This window comes from Schistocerca nitens, chromosome 5 (genome assembly GCF_023898315.1).
Source record: "Schistocerca nitens isolate TAMUIC-IGC-003100 chromosome 5, iqSchNite1.1, whole genome shotgun sequence".
In the NCBI taxonomy this organism is placed as follows: Eukaryota; Metazoa; Arthropoda; class Insecta; order Orthoptera; family Acrididae; genus Schistocerca; species Schistocerca nitens.
The window spans coordinates 175,772,439-175,790,156 of record NC_064618.1 but is presented as its reverse complement, the minus strand read 5'-3'; the positions used below and the strand labels follow the sequence as shown (position 1 = coordinate 175,790,156).

Genomic DNA, 17,718 nt, shown 5'->3' with positions numbered 1-17,718 from the left:
GCACAGACAAAACGTCAACTACTTAAAACAGACGCCACGGGCAGACTGAGTGCAGGAGGCAGATGAAACTCGAGCAGTAGGCGGAGCGAGAGTCACGTGACAGGCCACGAGACTTTCAGCCTTATTGCATTCGTTTTATTGTTTCACCAGTACTAGTCCGGTTTTTTTCTAGCCACACCTCGTATTTCTATTGTGGCTCATAAGTATTCGACGAGTGGCCAAATCTTTCGCTCTAATCGTCCAATCGCGAACGATTGTTGCCCTGTGTCACGACGCAATCTCCTCAGTAAAAATTCCGTCGTTGTTTGGGAATATGAAGTTCATGAATGGCTGCAGATGTTCTCCAATTAGCGATCGGTTCAGTTTTACCAGAGGACCCAGTCAATGTAAACGCAGCCCACATTATAATAGAGTCACCACAGCTTGCACAGTGCCTTGTAGACAACCTGGGTCTGCGCCACACACGAACCCTGCCATCAGCTCATAGCCGCTGAAATAGGGAATCATCTGACCACGGATTTCGTGTCGTCTAGGTTCCAACCGATGTGGTCACGAGTCTGGGAGAGGTGCCGCAGGTCATGTCATGCTGTTAGCAAAGACATTCGAGTCTGTTGTATGCTTTCATAGCCCATCAATGGCAAATTTCGCAGCACTGTCCTAATGGATACAGTTCTTGTACATCCCAAATTGATTTGTGCGGCTATTTCACGCTGCTTCCTTCTGTATTAACAATGACAATGCTACGCTAACGCCGCTGCTTTCGGTCGTTAAATGAAGACAGTCGGACGCTGCGTTGCACTTGGTGAGAGGTAATCCCTGTAATTAGGTATTCTCGGCACACTCTCGACACTGTGGATTTTGGAATATTGAGTTCCTTAACGATTTCCAAGATATAATGGTGGTGGTAGTTAGTGTTTTAACGTCCCGTCGACAACGAGGTCATTAGAGACGGAGCGCAAGCTCGGGTTAGGGAAGGATTGGGAAGGAAATCGGCCGTGCCCTTTGAAAGGAACCATCCCGGCATTTGCCTGACACGATTTAGGGAAATCACGGAAAACCTAAATCAGGATGGCAGGAGACGGGATTGAACCGTCGTCCTCCCGAATGCGAGTCCAGTGTGCTAACCACTGCGCCACCTCGCTCGGTCCAAGATATAATGTCCCTTGCGTTCTGCTCTAACTCCTAATCCTCTTCAAAAGTTTGTTAATTCGTGTCGGGCGGCCATAATCACGCCGAAAACCTTGTCACATCAATCGCCTGAGTAGAAACTACAACTCTAGGAATGCCTTGCCCCCTTTTACCTCGTCGCCGGCCGGTGTGGCCGAGCGGTTCTGGGCACTTCAGTCTGGATGTTAGATTTAAGTAGTTCTAAGTTCTAGGGGACTGATGACCTCAGATGTTAAGTCCCATTGTGCTCAGAGCCATTTTAAACCATTTTACCCTGCAACTCAGTATAAATTTTCAAATATTGAAATCAGCGGGACTATATCACAAGATAAACGCTCGGAAAGAGAGGGGGAGAGCCCGTTGCGTCGTTGCATTGTTCTGCTCAGATACTCCAGACAAATCCCATGACTCCAGTGATACGATGCAATAGAGGTCCACAGCAAAGTAGGAGCGCGGCGCTGCGTAACGATGCGGTCGTTCTCGATGCGGACGCTGTCGCGAGCGTGTGTACGCCAGAGACGACTCGTGGCAGCCCGGTGTTGTATATCGCGCAGGCTTAGCCCGTCGCAGACCGGGAGACGTCGCCCGGCGAGTGTCGGGCTAAATCAGCCGCACTTAACGCGGCCGCGTGTCCAGATTACATCGGCGGCCGGGATCAGCGGCGCCGGCAGTACGTTTAAGCGGATTACAAGGTGGCCGGCGGCCGCGCACCCACGCACCCACGCACTCACGCCACGCCGCGCAATGTCACCTCGCAGCTCGCCACCGGATAACTGCGCAAAAGGGCGGCGCCACAGGAAAACGTTCCGCTCTGCCGCCGAATACCCGCCTGGCTGAACCGCGTACCGCTACCCACCGGCTGACCACTGGACAGTACGTGCGACGACGAGCTCTTCCGTGGCAGTCGCTCTAAACATCTGAAGCGCTCTACACACTATTTATTGAGAACCACTAATTTCCCCTACCCCAAAGATTTTTTTTCTTTATTGTTATTTTGATCACCTTATACAAAGGCGGGCGGGCAGCAGCATATTACGCTGCTCTTCAGCCGCGAGTGGTACAATAAGTATTACATATAGGTGGCACAGATAATACAATAAAAACGGCGGGCAAAAACTGTAGACACGAAAAACAATAAACATGGAGCCGTTCACGCTGGACGAGGAAAAACATTAACACTAGTTGACACGGCGCACATAACACGGATGACTGCGACGGCACACGTGAACAGTGGTGGCATGACGGCGAAAGAACACTAAACACAAAACGAAGGCACACACACGAGACACTGATGGCGATGATCTCCGGCGGGCGAATGTTCTCTGAGCGTGTGCGAGTCCGGGGACCTGCCAAGAGAGGAGGAGGGGGGGGGGCGGGGAGAGGGACAGGGGAGAGCAGAGGTGTCAGGGGCAGGGGAGAGAGGGGGAAGGGTGGAAGGGGGAGGGGTAGCCTGGGGAAGAGGGGTGGAGGAATGGGGGATGGGGGAAAAGGAGAGAGAAGGGAGGGAGGGTGCCCAAAGGAAAAGACACATGAAGTGGGAGGGGAGGACCAAAGTTGATAGGAGGGATAGATGGACGGGAGGTGGACATCATGAGGGAGGGGGAGCTGGCGGAATCCACCTTGGGGTAAGGAGGGTGGAGAGATGGAGACCAGGTGGGACGTGGGAATACAGATGGGGCAGCAGGCGGGGGTGGGAGACGATGGGTGAGACAAGCGGGTGAGGAGGATCGAGTTTACGGGAGGTGTGCAGGATCTGTATCCTTTCAAGGAAAAGGAGGAGGTGGGGGAACGGAATGAGGTCATACAGGATCCGTGTGGGGAAGGGGAGCCGGTTGCGATAGGCGAGGCGGAGCGCTTGGTGTTCAGAGATCTGAAGGGATTTGTAAAAGGAAGGGAGGGGCGGAGATCCAGGCCGGATGGCCGTAAAAAAGGATAGGGCAGATGAGGGATTTATAGGTGTAGAGTATGGTGGAGGGGTCCAGACCCATGTACGGCCGGATAGGAGCTTGAGGAGACGGAGTCGGGAGCGTGCATTGGCTTGGATTGTCCGGAGATGGGGGGTCCAGGAGAGGCGACGGTTGAGGGTGACGCCAAGGTACTTAAGGGTGGGGATGAGGGCGATAGGACGGCCATAGATGGTTAGATAGAAATCGAGGAGGCGGAAGGAATGGGTGGTTTTGCCTAAAATGATCGCCTGGGTTTTGGAGGGATTGACCTTGAGCAACCACTGGTTGCACCAAGCGGTGAATCGGTCAAGGTGGGATTGGAGAAGGTGTTGGGAGCGCTGCAGGGTGTGGGCAAGGGCAAGAAAGGCGGTGTCATCGGCAAACTGGAGAAGGTGGACAGGGGGTGACAGCGGCATATACAAAAGGTACAGAAGGGGGGAGAGGACGGAGCCTTGGGGCACACCGGCGGAGGGAAAAAAAAAAGGTGTAGGGATCCGTGTTATGGATGGTAACGTAGGAAGAACGGTGGGAGAGAAAGGAGCCAATCAAACGGACGTAGTTAATGGGAAGGGCGAAGGTTTGGAGCTTGAAGAGGAGACCGGAATGCCATACGCGGTCATAAGCACGTTCGAGGTCGAGGGAGAGGAAGGTTATGGAGTGACGGGAATTAAGCTGTTCGGAAAGGAGATGAGTGAGGTGAAGGAGAATGTCATCGGAAGAGAAGGACGGCCGAAAACCCCAAAGAATTGCGCACTCACGTCTAAAGCAACCCTCATTATCCAACTCCGCATGAGTACAGTCTGACTAATGTTTGCCCCATTTTACGGAAATGTAGTTTTGCACGCACCTTGTACTTTCTCTATCTAAATCTATCGATATCTCTACTAATACGAGGGTCAGTCAAATGAAAACTTTAAATTTGTAATAACAAATCGAAATTTCGCGCCGTTATCCTTTAAGTTGGTAAGCGTGCTACAGACAGCGTGCAGAATCGCCTGTGTAGATGGCAGCATAGTGCAGATGCACACATACCGTCGCTGTATCAGTATAAAGATGGCGCGCCACTTGCGACTTGCACCAGGGAAGAACAGCGTTCTGTTATTCGGTTTTTGCATAGTGAAGGTGTGAAACCTATTGAAATTCATCGACAAATGAAGGTTCAGTACGGTGATGCATGTTTGTCACTGCAGCAAGTCTACGAATGGAGTAGGAAGTTCGCAAATGGTGTGACTTCAGTGGAAGATGCTCCTCGTCCAGGTTAGGCACAACGAGTTGTGACTCCACAGAACATTGCAGCAGTTGAAGCAATAGTGAAGGAAAACCGCCGAGTGACACTGAATGACATTGCAGCATGTTTACGGATTAGTCATGGGTCAGCACACCACATTGTGCATGATGTGCTCCAATTTCTGCAAGATGGGTCCCACGGCAGCTGACTCCTGAAATGAGAGAACGCCGTTTTGATGCTTGTGAAGAATTTCTTCAGCGCTTTGAACGAGAAGGTCATGGCTTCCTTGCAAGAACTGTTACTGGGGACGAAATCTGGGTTCACTTCCACCAACCGGAAAAGAAGAGAGCGAGCAAGGAATGGCACCATTCCTCATCACCAAAACCAAAGAAGTTGCGAACAGAACCATCAGCAGGGAAGGTTATGCTGACTCTCTTTTGGGAAGAAAAAGGCGTAATTTTGGAGCATTACATGCTTAGAGGGACCATTGTCACCAGTGCATCATACACAGATCTTCTAAAAAATCATCTGCGTCCTGCAATCAAATCAAAGCGACGTGGATTGCTGTCAGCAGGTGTCCTTTTGCAACATGACGATGCAAGGCCCCACACTGCCAGTACAACAGTTGCAACAATCACAGTCCCGCATTTTGAGTGTTTCCTCATCCACCGTACTCACCAGTCCTTGCCCCAGTGTTTTTCATGTGTTTGGACCAATTCAAAGACGCAATGGGAGGAAAGAAGAGGTACGCTACGTGGTGCATGACTGGTTGCAAGGACTACCAAAAGAATTTTTTTCTAAAGGAATTTATGCACTTTGTAAGCGCTGGAGGACTTGCATTGAGCGTGGTGGAGATTATGTTTAAAACTGATACAGCTTTGTACCACTTCTGCACAATAAATAATATTCCTCCCTTATTGTTTGTTTGAACCAGCTCATTTCCAAAACTACTAGACGCATTTTCATGGCGTTTTCAAAGTTACAGGGTAACAATTATTGAGCTACATGAAAAAAAAAATGTAAATTAATTACAAACTGCGGCGTGCATACATTTTATTCAACATGTAATCGTCACTACAGATATTCAGGTTTAGGTAATGACATGTTCGATAATCCTGCTGTCAATGGCGATGATATGGTGCAGACGAACAGCGAAATTCTGCATGACCGGCTAAAGTGTCGGAACATCGACGCTGTCGATGACCACCTGAATGGCTGTTATCAACTCAGCAATGGTTTTGCGGTTATTGCTGTACACCTTGTCTTTAATATAGCTAAAAAAAAAAAAAAAAGGAGTCGCATGTGTCCAGATCCGGAGGATATGGCGACCAACCGAGGCCCATGCCAGTGCCCTCTGGGTATCCCAGAGCCAGAATGCGGTCCCCAAACGGTTGTCCTGGACATCACACTCCTGCTTCCATGGGGTCGAGCTCCATCAACCACATCTTGTCGAGATCAGGGTCACTTTGGATAATGGGGATGAAATCTTCTTCCAAAATCCTCACGTATCGTTCGGTAGTCACCTTGCCGTCAACGAATATGGCAACGGTTATTCCTTGACTGGACATTGCACACCACACAGTCAACCGTTGACGGTGAAGAGACTCCTCAATCGATAAATGCGAATTCTCAGTCTCCTAAACGCGCCCATCCAAATAAAAGTGAGCTTCGGCTCTACGCCAAACCACTCCCCGCAGTCAGCCGTGTAGTTTGAACGTCCTAACGCAACCGTTTAGAAATTACGATGATTTTATTTCACATAGTTCAATAACTGTCACCCAGTCACTGGAGCACAGCTTGGGGAAACATACAGGCTTCAGTTCATTATAACTTGATCACAGAAAAAAAGATATTATGATTTAAATTTTATCTAAAATCGTGTGCTCAGCTTAGCTTACCGCAGTAGCACGATCGTCACGACAGCAGAGAACACCAAAGAACCCTGTTACTTTTATTAACTCAGTGACAGGTGTTGGCTGTGTCTGAGCACTATGGGACTTAGCTTCCGAGGTCATCAGTCCCCTAGAACTCAGAACTGCTTAAACCTAACTAACCTATGGACATCACACACATCCATGCCAGAGGCAGGATTCGAACCTGCGACCGTAGCGGTCTCGCGGTTCCAGACTGTAGCGCCTAGAACCGCTTGGCCACTCGGGCCGGCCAGTGACAGGTGTGTTTCAAAAGTTTTTCAGTGACGGAATTAAGTACCGCAGTCTTATCTTTGCGAGTACAAACAAACATTGAATTTACTTGACTAGAGTATACAACTTTACCAATTTCGATGTATTTGTTAGAAACTTACCAACATTGTTTTGGCGTGTTTCGATGGGTGTCATTTAAGTTCTTTGCTAACGGAAACAAATTAATTGAGTGTGCTTCATAATTTGGGTGGCTACGTCTTACATTTTGATTTCGTTTTGTTTATGAATAAAAACAAGTAGAAAACGATCGACTCGGCCTAAATACACCTGAACGGCTAAAAAACCTAGAACGGTGAGCTCTCAAGATCACAGTGACAGCTGTGACGTGAGATTTCTTGCGGCTCGAGACCCTAAGGCTGTCACTCTCTTCTTGGAAGCTCCTTCGAAAAGCGAAGCGCGACGTAACTCTGATAAAGAGCGTCATCCGTATCATACTCCTTAGAACACTTCACTCACAGAGACGACAGCTGAAGTTCCGCTCAGGTTTACACATTTGCTTCACTGTCTGTCCCATGTTAGTGAAGCTAACATGTCCCCAATCACACTACTTTAAATGTTGTATAAAAAGAAGCTTTGTAAGTAAAAAATAAATTCCGCGCGTATGAAGTTTCTGGCATTACTGTTCATAAATACCCGGGCAATGTCAGGTTTCTCAACTGTTGAAATCATATGTTCTGAATACGGGTTGCTTTCTGAAGGCCAGAGAACTGGAACCAGCCGGTTTCGAACGGACAGGTCCATTTTCAAACGGATCATCACGTCTGATACGAATTTGTTAACGTTTATATAGCTTTTCGGCTCTTTATTCCTCCCTGCGGAGGCAGTTCCTTGGGATGGTGGTGCCCTACAGAGAAGAAAAGAAAAAGACCTAAAAGCGACTGAAAGAGTGTAAACAACGTTTAATGTAAGGTGCAAGTAATGAAACGTTATACTTCATAAATTTCTTGCCATCACATCGAGATACGTATTTATAACTTTTTAAAAGGTTAATTGTTTGATACTGTTGTACTTCTAATATCACCATCTTTGTATACATTATCCCAAGCGGCAAAAACGTGAGTGAGCGTGTGTTGCTCCTCTGCGCTATGGGGGCCCATACACGTGGAATAAGTGCTTTATATATTGGCCAGTATTTCGTGAACACAAGTAAACAACTTTGTAACAAAATGATGTATCAATTTCGACGTAAGTAAACTATAACAACACCAACCAAACTTTAAGGATATTTTAACATTGTGTTCATTAGTTATCAGGGATATTTACGTTTAAACAATTTGTTTCTAACAATGATTTTTGCTATAAGGTACCGACATCGCAAGGAACTTGCATCACAAGGAACTTTCACCACAATGGCGAATAAAGAGCCGAAGCCTAAAGTAAGCATAAACAGATGTATGACGGAAACATCAGCCTGTAACAGGGCCATTTGTTACCTAAATAGCATTATCAATAGTGGCTGGTAGCTTTTTGTCTTCTCTGCAGGAACAGGTGTGTATGTTTTACCCTGTCATGGTCTCAAAATGTCAGTTTTCAACAAACTACCATGCGTCCTCAACTATGTGTCGTACAAAGACATGATCTTGCAGGTTGATTGATATGTGTGAATATTTCCTCTAAGAGGTATGGCGAATACGTTTAATACTAATGAAGAAATAAGGTAAAACGTCTTGCATTTTACTGGACTGTATAAGGAGCAAAAATACAGTCGATAAACTTTTTATTCCTTTCTACAAAACATTTCTAATTAGGTACTATGAACACATAAATAGAAATACAAACCTTTTCATAGAACAGCATTTAAAGAAACCGTTAGCACGTCGTAGATGCGAACTGTTTCACGCCACTGCATCTACTAGATTCCAAACACGTTTTCTGAGTACCCTGTGTCCAATGGTTCCATCGAAGTTATTTCGAAGGCTCGTTGCTAAACCTACTGCTGACGTAAAGCCTAGAAAAATGTAATGGACCTTAACTTGGCAAAAATTATAGGTGGTATTAATCGATGGGACCATGGGCGAGGGTACACACAAAATAAGTTTGGAATCTACTTGATGCAGTGGGGTGAAACGATTAGCGTCCACGACATGTATAAGTTTTCTTTAAAAATTGACCAATGAAAACGATTGTACTTGAATTTCTGCATTCGTAGTACGTAACTGCAAATGTTTTGTAGAAGACCCATTGTAATCGCTGTATGACAATTAAGACGCCAGATACCGTACCACGCAATCTACCTTCAACAAATAAACCTCTACCCAGAATCGAATTCTCGTCCTCCTGTATGGTAACCCAAAACGCTACCCACTTCACCAACTGCACAGCTCTGTTCTGTCTACTGACAGAGGCAGTTACCGTTTATGTTATTACACTGTTACCAGTTTGCCAATCCTTATCGTCCATTTAATGCCCTAAATAAGCACAGGACGAAATTTTGTCACAGACTTTTTGCTTTGTCAGTACGTCAGGATTCACGCTTCCTTCACTCCGTATACCCTGCACTGCTAATGCCGTCTGTGAGTTGCTACTGCACGTTGACGTCGAACATGAGCGGTGGCCACAGTAATGTGACTGGTCTATGTATGCGGATGCAGAAACTTTGATGTATTTATTTATTTATTGTTCCGTGGGACCAAATTTAGGAGAAGTCTCCATGGTCATAGAACGAGTCAATACATGAAATTATAACACGATAGTAGAAACAGATAAAATTAAATATAAGAAACATAATCAGGCGACAAGTCGTTAGTTTAAATAAAGAAAATCAACAATGTAACACCGGAATTTGCTTAATTTTTCAGCTCTTCCAGGAGCTCCTCGACAGAATAGAAGGAGTGAGCCACGAGGAACTCTTCAGTTTAGACTTAAAAGTGTATGGGCTACTGCTAAGAATTTTCAGTTCTTGTGGTAGCTTATTGAAAATGGATGCAGCAGAATACTGCACTCCTTTCTGCACAAGAGTCAAGGAAGTGCATTCCACATGCAGATTTGATTTCTGCCTAGTATTAACTGAGTGAAAGCTGCTAACTCTTGGGAATAAGCTAATATTGCTAACAAAAAACGACATTAAAGAAAATATATACTGCGAGTGCAATGTCAGAATTCCCAGACTATTGAATAGGGGTCGACAAGAGGTTCTCGAACTTACACCACATATAGCTCGAACAGCCCGTTTTTGAGCCAAAAATACCCTTTTTGAATCAGAAGAATTACCCCAAAAAATAATACCCTACGACTTAAGCGTATGAAAATATGTGAAGTAGACTACTTTTCGTGTTGAATGTCACTTATTTCAGATGCTGTTCTAATGGTAAATAAAACAGCATTTAGTTTCTGAACAAGATCCTGAACATGGACTTTCCACAACAGCTTACTATCCATCCGAACGCCTAGGAACCTGAACTGTTTCGTCTCGCTTATAATATGCCCATTCTGTCTCATCAAAATATCGGTTCTTGTTGAATTGTGAGTTATAAACTGTAAAAATTGAGTCTTACTGTGATTTAGCATCAAATTATTTTCCTCAACCCACGAACTTATTTCATTAATTACATTATTTGTTACTATTTCAATATTACACACAAGATCCTTCACTACCAAGCTGGTGTCATCAGCAAACAGAAATATTTTTGTATCACCTGTAATACTAGAAAGCATATCGTTTATATAAATATATCTTACTAATCAGATAAATATATCTTACTAATGAGAAAAAGGCTATAATATATTAGAATCGTTGAGTCAAGTTCCAGTGAAAAGAAAGATAGCCTGTGGACAATATTAAACCATTTGATGTATCAAACATGTCATCCTTTGCAATATTTAGTAATCGGTCTGAGAACCATAACTGAGAGTACGTTATATTAGTTGGGTAATTATTGACTTTTGTACGAAATGGTATAGAGGAGGTGGCAGGATCCAGTATTGGTTTTAGAATTTAAAAGAGCTTTGGAAAACCTAAGATCGAATAAGGCCGAAGGGATGAACAATATTCCTTCAGAATTTCTAAAATCATTGACGGAAGTGAGAACGTAAAGGCTATTCACGTTGATGTGTATAACGTAAATGTGTGTCGATATATCTTGTGACTTTCGAAAAAACAACATTCACAGAATTCCTAAGAATGCGTGAACCTAGAATTATTAAGTGAGAATTATTGCACAATCAACTTAGGAGATGCACCATGGTTGCTCAAGAATAATGTACAGAAGAAAGGAAAAGAAAATTGTTAGATGTGTTAGATGAGGATCAGTTGGGCTTGAGAGGAGTAAAAGTCACCAGAGTGGCAATTCTGGCGTTGTGGTTGATAATGGAAGCAAAACTAAAGAAAAGTAAACATACTTTCATAGGATTTTCGACCTACAGAAAGCGCTCGACTATGTCACAAGGTGTAAGACGTTCGAAATACTGAGAAATGTAGGGTAAGCTATTGGAAAGACGGGTAGTATATAAATTATGCAAGGACCAAAAGCGAAAAGGAAGAGTGGAAGACTAAGAGATAAGTATTTGGATTAAAATGGATGTAAGACAGGTGTATAGTCTTTCGCCCCTACTTTTCAATCAATACTTCGAAGAAGCAATTATGAAGGTAAAGGAAAAGTTCAAGAGTTCAAAAAGTTCAAGAGTTCGAGTTCGCTGATGACATTGAATGCTCAGTGAAACTGAAGAAGAATTATTGGATTTGATGAATGGAATGAGCAGTGTAATTGGCACAGAATACGGACTGAGAGTAAATAAAAGAAGCCCGCCCGACTACCTGCGCGGTGTAACGCGATTCTTCCTGAGCGGAAAGGCGTGCAGGTCCCCGGCGGATTAGTTGTAGAGGTCCGGTGTGCCGGCCAGCCTGTGGATGGTTTTTAGGTGGTTTTCCGCCTGCCTCAGCGAATGCGGGCTGGTTTCCCTTATTTCGCATCAGTTACAGTATGTTGGCGATTACTTCGCTAACAATGTCTCCACGTACGCGAACACCATAATTACTTTACCACGCAAACATTTGGGGCTACACTCGTCTGGTACGAGATGTTCCCAGAGGGGGTGGGGGTCCACTGGGGGCCGGCCGAATAGCACAATCAACGTGGGTACGTTGTGGGGCGGCGTTGATATGAGTGGACTGCTGTAGCCTGTTGAGGAAGGGGGGGTAGGGTTTCCAACCACAGGGCGTTACAGGGGGGGGGGGGGGAGGAGGGACGGACGAAACCTTTCCGTCGTTTGTAGCTCCCCGGCTCAATATACAAATAGAAGAAAGGCGGAAGTAATGAGAAGTGGTAGTAATAAGAACAGCGAGAAACTTAACATCAATCTTGGTGATCATGAAAAAGGACAAGTTAAGGAAATTCCGCTACCTAGGCAGCAAAGTATCCCATGACGGACCCCTCAAGGTGGACATAAAAAGGAGGGTAGCGCTGCAAAAAGAGCTTTCCTGGCGGAGAGAAGTCTTCTAGTATCAAATACATGTTTTAATGTATATATGGTTCTCGGGCGAGACGTCGGATGTCAGTGAAAACTCCACATATTTCATCAGCGCAACTGGCCGACATCTTCAAGTGCTACGAACACACTGCTAAGGCATGACTAGAGCCTCCTATTTATGCCAGTGTTAGGCAGGAAGTGCGCATGCAGGTGGCGTTACTGTCCTTCCAGCCGCAAGAAACACACATGTCTTAATTTCAGGAAGAAATTTCTGAGAATGTACCGTTAAAGCATACGAAAATCCTAAAAGAAGAGATTCGAAAGTTTTGAGACGTGGTGCTACAGAAGAATGTTGAAAATTAGATGGACCGACAAGGTAAAGAATGAGGGGGTTCTCTGGAGAAGCGACGAAGAAAGGAATACATGGAAAACATTGACAAGAATTAGGGATGGGAAGGTGTAACATCTGTTAAGATGTAATAGAGAGAGCTGTAGAGGAAAAATTCATAAAAAATGTTGAAATGTGTGTGAAATCTTATGCGACTTAACTGCTAAGGTTACACACCAAGCAACCTAAATTATCCTAAGAACAAACAGGCACACCCATGCCCGATGGAGGACTCGAACCTCCGCCGGGACTAGCCTCAGAGTCCATGACAGCAGCGCCTTAGACCGCTCGGCTAATCCCGCATGGCAAAATAATCATAGAAGGAAACAGAGTTTGGAATACATTCAGCAAATAATCGACGACATTGGCTGCAAGTGTTGCTCTGAGATGAAGACGTTGGCCAGGACAGAAACTCGTGACGGGCTGCATCAAACCAGTCAAAAGACTGATTCAGAAAAAAGGAACGATAACGTTTGTGTGGCACTTGTTTACCAGCGAGTGTTACACTTTTAAATTAAAGCAAAACTCTTCATTACACCACACGTTGTCGCTAAAAATCGAAATGTTTATTCCTCCATTTTCCCACATCACTACTCCTTTTGTGCCTAGCTGCTACAGGTCACTCTAGCTAATGACGCTCACGTCATGAGGAAGTTTAACAGTCGACATCAATCACAGCCGGAATGTATGAGCAAACTTCGTACCACCCCTTTAGATACGGAGCAATATCACTGTGGGCTGCTAACGTCCGCGAACGCGGACGACGCTAGTTAGGCCTCCCGCGGAACACGTACGTTCTAAACACCGCGGCGCCACGGTCGCATCGCGGGCCAGAATTCAATCTGCGAGCCGCGGGCAATTACTGTGCTGTGTAAACGGCGCGGCAGCTGCTCGCTTCCCAAGGCATTATTTAGCCGATTGCGTGATCGCCGGACTGCGCCGCGCAGCCGCGCCGCCCTAGCCGAATGCCCCGCGTCTCGCAGTAATAGCCTCCCTCCGTGCACCTATTTCTGCGCGCCGCAACTTTAAGTAATTGGCCAAGTGCAGAAAGCAATTACATAAATCCGTGTCAAGTTATCTGTTTACCCGACTTTACTTGTTTCGTACTCGCGTCCAGACGCCTTCTGGTGCCTTTCCTTTCCTCCTTGTTCGCTTCTACTTCTGTTAACCGGATAAAAGATGTCTCGCGCTATGCAGCAAATGAACTGCTTTTGCTGTGATTACTACATTGTTTTTCTTTTTTCCTTTTTTTCAGGTAAGATACGAGTCGCTACAGGAAAGCAGGGACTCAGCTCGCAGTGGCTGACAATTCAGAGGATGCGTGCATCATGGCAGGGTAAGAAATGGATGTTGTTGCTGAAACACTGTGATATTCTGAAGGGGACAGCTCTTGAGGGTTTTCTTTTCTCTACATGACAGAAATTCAAAATGTTACTCATCTTCTGAATTACTTCGTCTCTTGTATTTCGGCAAATATTTTCACTTTTTTGCTCCCAAAGGGTAGCCCAGCAAATACAGCTCAGAGGAAAGAAAACATGTTTATACCTTTTTTCTTTCGTTACAGACAATATGTTTTAAAAGTGGAGTTTTATGTGTCGATTTGACACGGTGGTTCCAAATTAGTCTTGCGCGATATTCGGTATATATTGTCACTGAACGCAGCTTTACAACTTGTTACCCAAATCTTCCATGCCCGACTTGCTGCACCTTGCAGCCGAGCGGCGTCAAACTGTTTTACGAACCTGCAGCAAAGCAACTGAGTCTGGTATTCTCCGCGTTGATTCCTTGTTAATAAAACGGATATCGCAACATGTATTATATGGAGGTGGTGCTGTACATCTTTGTTGAATGTTAGGAATTGCATTATACTAAACGCAGCTGTAACAGTATGTGTTATTATCGATGACAGATTTATCTAGGATCAGACCCTAAGTAGGTCAAAAAACATCTCAATTACGCATTTGAGTAACTGGAGTGACAATTAACAGATATACATTTGTTAACTGTTATTAAAAAAACGCAAATGCATGGCTGAGATATTATTTGGATCCGATGATGGTCTAATCCTAGACGAAATCCATCGCCTCTTACAGAGTATACTGATACAGGTGTGCACTGCGTAATCCAGTTCTTAACACTAATCTATATATTACGGTATGTATCAGGTTCCATGACACAGGCTGAAAAATACAGACCAACGCTCTTTGATTCCATTTTATACAGCAGGAGTACCGATAGTGGAAATCTACTCACAACATGAGATCAATCCACAAAGGTTAACAAGTTTTAACTCCGTAGATTTTACACCGAATAACACACTGTTCGGTACTAGTACTTACGTGATCATTATCCTCCATTTTGTGTAATAGCGGTATACCCAGCGTAGCTTTCCATTGAAACTTTGTACCTATATTCTCCTCTAATACCTATGTTTCGTGTTTCATTTGAAGTACATAAAATGTCTGTAGAATGCAAATTATTTGCGGCGTTGAGTACAAATATTTAAAATCTGGACAGATAATGCATTCGGTTTTCAGCAGCTGATATCTGAATTCTACAGCCATTTGTACCAAACCATTCGTTTTAATAGTAAGAATCCGAACATCAGATCAGTTATCCCACATTTTAGGATGCCTGGATGCATCATCAGTGCCAAAAAAATATTTTAAGGTACTTTTACTAATTTTGTCATCCAAAAGGGACACTCAATGTAACGTGCTTCAGTTCAACATAATCATAGCCTTATGACATGACTCTGAGGTAATTTGTTAATGTATTAATGGATGTTAGAAAATTCAAACATTAGAAAGCATGAAGATCAATATGTGTGGAATGGAAGTAAATGCTATAGCTAGATTTGAGAAGAAAATGAGAAAGTATTTTAAAAGAACAAGTAACTTACGGAAGTGTCACATCACAGCTTTCAGAATTGAGAAAAGTGGAATTGTTGAAGATAACTTGGAAAAGATCGTGTGATTATATGTTCCTATTTTAATGATCAGATGGTTGAATTTTTGACATTGGTTCCTGAAGGAAACTGCAAGATCTACAGTCCCTTCAGCTAAAAATTATTTTTATGATGGTTTCACTCAAGCAGACAGCCCCTATTCCTGTGAAATTGCTCTAATAAACTGGCACCGAATTTCTTATTTCTATTTTCAAACAATTTCAAGAATATGATTTGAAATTATCAATTTACAACTCAAATGACCTTAAATAAAATTATTTTTTGTTGGAGAAATAAGAAAATATTCAAATTTTTATTAGTTTCATGTATTTTTAATTCTCTGGAAGCTACAATAAATAATAAGATTTTATTAACAAAAGAGTTTCTGGTGAAAAATTGGTTTTTCTCAAACATAGTGATGTGTGGAATAGTTTCCTTTTATAGAAGGCGCAGCAGTTCTTCTGGTAGTGATGCCAATATGAAAATGTCTGGTTTCTATCCTTGAATTACTTTTTGTGACGTAATTTTCTGGATGCGCCAACGAAACAGAGAAAACATCTCTCGGTGCCTACGCGGATGAGCTGCAACCTGCGCTTTCCCACTCGGGCGATTTGGCGGTCTACAGCGGACCTAATTAGCGAAACACGCTTCAGTACTCTGCGCTGGTCGGTGCATTTCAGCCTCGCGTCACGAACATCCCTCCTGTTTGCTGACATTCGGGATCCGATATGCACAGGCCGCTCGTATTCGTTACGTTTAATGCCGCTAATTGAGGTTGAACCCGACATCAGTCAACAGGTGTGCAATTAAACCCCCATAGCAGACGCGTTACGCCTCTTCTAATTATCCCATGTTTTAAAATATTGTTGCAACAGTGAAACGCTTTCGTGCGCAGTGTGAAGGCGCGGTTTTGGCCAGCCCAGCGGCGCGCTTGTTCATTTGATTGATACCCGACGATTAGCGAATGAAAAACGATGTTCCCTTGGAACCTCGTAAATACGGATATCAATAAAATTCTCATGCGATACAATCTGACTGACTACAGCCCATATGTACCTGCTTTCTGCGTTCAGATGCAGTAGGTAAATACTTCAGGAAAACATGTACACATTTGTGAGCTGAAAAACGTACTTATAAATCATAAGTACTACTGGCTTATAATTAGAATTATTACACGCTGATGAGGTTAGATATTTGTAATTATTTGCGGTTTCCTGGAGATAATGCAAGTTCATAAATGGGAGGCAACGTTGCCGAAGAGATAATTTTAGTTAACATAACAGGTGGTTTTTTCTACTTTTATTTTTTAATTGAAAGCAGAAGTAAGTGAATATGAAGTTTTGCGCATAATAAAAGGTTTGCCATCGCTAAAATATTTAAAAACATAAAGCACCTTGTGCAAAAGCTAAGTGCATATATATATATATTGTTCAACGATGCTTCTTACATCATACAAACACGGTACAGAATGTACTTCTATGATGTAACAAGCATCTGTGAGCAATATGTTTATGGATATGGCCTTTTGGACAAGGCGTTTTAGATTTTTAAATATGTTAGTGATGGAAAACCTTTAATAATGTGCTGTTTTATCCACTTGTCGTCTTGTGTATGAGGTTCACCGTACAGTGAATACGTTTTGCAATATAAAATTTTAATACCAGAACATGACAGCAAAGTCTGTTGAAACCGGTTGTCTCAAATAGAGAAATTTTTGTGAGATCTTGGGTACTGAACGGTTTCTAACAATTCAAGAATTCAAATTGTCTCAATGCATACAAGAAATGAGTATTGATCTAACATCTGCGTAACAGTTTTAGACGAACTTTTGTAGCTTTCGCGACGCAAATTATGACATCTGTGCCCCAAAAGTATGTGTGTGTGTGCGAGGGGGGAGGATAGTACATGGCGTACCTGTGGCACATGCGCCTTTTGTTCCCCCTTTTCCTGTTCCATTCACGTATGGTTCATGGGAAGAACTATTGCTGGTAAACCTCTGTGTGGCCTCAAATCCCTCTAATTTTATCTTGATAGTCTTTTCGTGTGAGATACGTAGAAGCAGTACATTGGTGGACTCTTGTAGGAACGTAAGCTTTCTGAAATTCGACGGTCAACCTCATCGTGATAGGGAACGTCTCTATTACAACGTTTGCCACTAGAGTTGCCTGAACACTTCCGTGACTTTAGTGCTTATTAAACCAACCTGTAACGAAAAGTGGTGCTGTTCTTTGGATCTTCTCTATTTCCTCTATCAGTCCTATATAGTAGGGATACCATACTGATTGGCAATATTCTGCTTGTGGTCGTGCGGTAGCGTTCTCGCTTCCCACGCCCGGGTTCCCGGGTTCGATTCCCGGCGGTGTCAGGGATTTTCTCTGCCTCGTGACGACTGGGCGTTCTGTGCTGTCCTTAGGTTAGTTAGGTTCAACTAG

At 43.9% G+C, this 17,718-nt stretch overlaps 1 non-coding gene across 1 annotated transcript; it reads right to left on the bottom strand.

Annotated features, from left to right (window-relative positions):
* Positions 1-1,069: 1,069 nt before the first annotated feature.
* Positions 1,070-1,142, bottom strand: Trnaa-cgc (transfer RNA alanine (anticodon CGC)). Its single transcript has one exon. It is a non-coding gene; the product is annotated as a tRNA-Ala (tRNA).
* Positions 1,143-17,718: the final 16,576 nt, after the last annotated feature.